The following is a 3,057-nucleotide window of genomic DNA, read 5'->3' as shown; positions in this document are numbered from 1 at the left end:
CTCTTTCTGTTTTTCATTTGCCAGAATTAAACTGGGAAAAAGGTTCTTTTTGTGCCACAACGCACACTGCTCGATTTGATTGGAATTTACTCCAAATGAAATTGAAATTTTTACAAACTTTTGGTGTCTATGGGAAACAAATTTTAAATCTATTATTTTGTCACTTAAGGACGACTCAGTGAGATGCAATTGTTTTTGTTGTTTTAGTTTCTTGTTATTTTGTTTTGTGTGTTTGTGAGATGCAATTGTTTTTGTTGTTTTTTCGATGCCAAGGGGACTTCTTCCGTGAAATGAGATTCACATGTGATATATGCAGGGGGAAATTGTTAGGGGCTGACCAAGAGACAGGTTTTTCAGCAAAATAGAGACACGCCATCAAACTTTAATTGAGGAACAGTTAAGAACGTGAGGGCTTGTAGATATGGGGGTTTTGGATGCAACTAGCTCAGGAAGGTCCTGTACATTGTTCATAGGGTTCCGGTAACAGTGCCTCTGCAGCAGGGCAAAACTGGGTGACTGTTGTGGCTGACCATAGTTGGGAGTCAAAACAACCGCTCTGTACGGGGGGGGATGGGGACCGGAGGGGAGGGCAGGGAGCTTGGTTCGCATTGCCCCGGCCAGTAAGTCAGAGTTGTTGCCGGTGCACGTTGTCTGGACTCCGGCAGGGCTGCCCCTTTTATCACCGGTCCTGGTTCATTATTTTTATTTAACAGGATTTCTATAGGGCACGCAGCCAGGGGCGGGAGGGTGTTCCCGGTTGGGGGACCACATGATTTTCATCTCTGCGTGTTTTGTGCAGATGATGTTAATCATGTTGGGTTTCATCAAAGCCTGGACCTTCGCATGCTTGGACTGGGATGGGGTTGCAAGGCTGGGAGTGTGAAGTGGGGTGGGATGAAAATCAGGCACCTCTAAGTACCGAGGCCCCATGGTTCTCAGCCGGAAAAGTGTGGGTTTGTTCCCCAGTTCAGGTTGGTGGAGAGTCTCATGGGTTTGCCACAATTGGAGGATTTCAGGTATCTTGGGGTCTTGTTCACGAGTGAGGGAAGGATGGAGCGGAAGATTGAGATTGGATAGGTCCAGCTTCTGCAGTGATGCGGGTCGATGGTGACCAGTCTGTTGTCATAAAGGAAGGAGCTGAGCTGCAAGGTGAAAAAAAAGCTCTCGATTTTTTACCGTGGGACATCGATCTACGGGGTTCCAACTCTCACCTATGCGGTCATGAGCTTGTGGTGGTCATGAACTTGAAACGGAGAATAAGGGGGGGCTGGGGCCTCAGAGATAGGGTGAGGAGCTTCCGGCCACTTGGGAAGAGCTCAGTTAGTAGTACAGCTGCTGCTCCTCCACCATCGCGAGGGGAGCCAGCTGAGGTGGCTCGGGGGGCATCTGGTTCCAGATGGGCTTCCTGGACGCCTCCAAACCAGGGAGGAGGGCTCCAGGGAAGACCCAAGGACGCGCTGGAGGGACTATGTCCTCTCAGAGCTGCCCTGGGAACGCCTTGGTATCCCCCCCCCCCCCGGAGCGCTGAAGGAAGTGTCTAGGGAAGAGGAAAGTCTGGGCGTCGTATTACTTAGACGGCTTTCCCCCGCCGAGCCCGGCGCCCTGATACGTTGGAAGAAGAAGAGAGACGAGCGTCTACCGCCCCAAGATTACTTTTATAAACATGATCCACATTCAAAAAAGGTAAAGGGGGAGGTGTTTGCTCCAAATTTAGAAAACAATATGTCCAGGTAATTTATCAGAGGGCGGGTTGTAAACATTCGTAGGTAGTCAGGAAGAAGGATGTGGGGAAAGCGGCGAAACATTCAAAACAACGTTAATAAAATAAACACACTCAAAAATGAAAGTAAAGTGGCAAGCCCCTCGCTGTGGGGCGTGTACGCTGCCACAGCCAAAAATAAAGTCCAGGCCTGGTCCTCTTTCATCCAACACTGTCGTAACTCCTCCTTTTATCCTTCCGGAGCTCCTCCGTGGGACTCGGGACTGGTAAATGGCGCAGGTGTCGTGCATTAGCATTTACTCCACCGGCCTTGCTCCATTTCCCCTGGATTCGCCCCCACCCTCCTCATCAAAGAAGGCTTCAGTAATAACTCGTTTGAAAAGTAATGGTGCTTCATATAACCTTTTCCAGAGAAGAACCATGTGTTAATGATAAATCCCCTGGTGATGTTTTGTACTGTCTACTGTATACAGGCCCCAAGGGACACCATACAGACTTTATTAATAATGTGCTGATGTTATATTCGAGTTAGTACTCTGCTGACAGATAAAAGTTTAAAAAAAAAATTTTGGTTGGGGAATTTTAATATCCATGTTTGATAATGCAACAAGAGGCATTGGGATCAGCATGCATAGACTTTTTGAACTCTATTGGGTTAGACAACGGTCGTCAGGACCTACTTACTGTCACAATCAGTCTCTAGATCTACTACTGTAACATGGAATTCCATGTTGTGGTTTTGAAATTATGCAGCCAACGTGATGATATCTCAGACATTATATAGTCTTTTGCAAACTTCACATAGCTACAACTTGTAAATTTTACTCCTTGTTTACAAGTATAGTAGAACCATCATTTCCACAAAAGGATGCTTTGTAAAGTAATATTCATGATTTATCTCAATTCCTTAGGCATATCCAAAACCTCAGACAAACTCTTGATGAGTGTAACAGAAACTATATTACTCTCTCTTCTTTCTAGCATTTAAGATAATGGGTTGCTCCTTTAGGCTTAACGCAGATTACGGAAAACAGTCTGACAATCGCGTGGTATAATGAAGCACACTCTGCACCTCAATGATGCAGCAGCTAGAAAATTGGAGCGTGAGCTGGAGGAGGACAACAAACTAGAGGTATTTCAGATTACTTGGCAGTAAAGTAATCTCTAATCCTACAGAAAAAGCATTTAAACCTAAGATCTGATTACTTTTCTCCTCTTTTGGAAGAAAAGAAAACATAACCTGCTGTTTTTATTCAATCTAGTGGCTAAATTAAAAAAAAATAAAGCATAACCCGGGTGTTGACATTTCCAATAGCCCGCAATAATAATTTTAATGA

This window comes from Cyprinus carpio, chromosome A11, assembly GCF_018340385.1.
Source record: "Cyprinus carpio isolate SPL01 chromosome A11, ASM1834038v1, whole genome shotgun sequence".
NCBI lineage: Eukaryota > Metazoa > Chordata > Actinopteri > Cypriniformes > Cyprinidae > Cyprinus > Cyprinus carpio.
The sequence above is the reverse complement of the archived record's forward strand: the minus strand, read 5'-3'. Positions refer to the sequence as shown.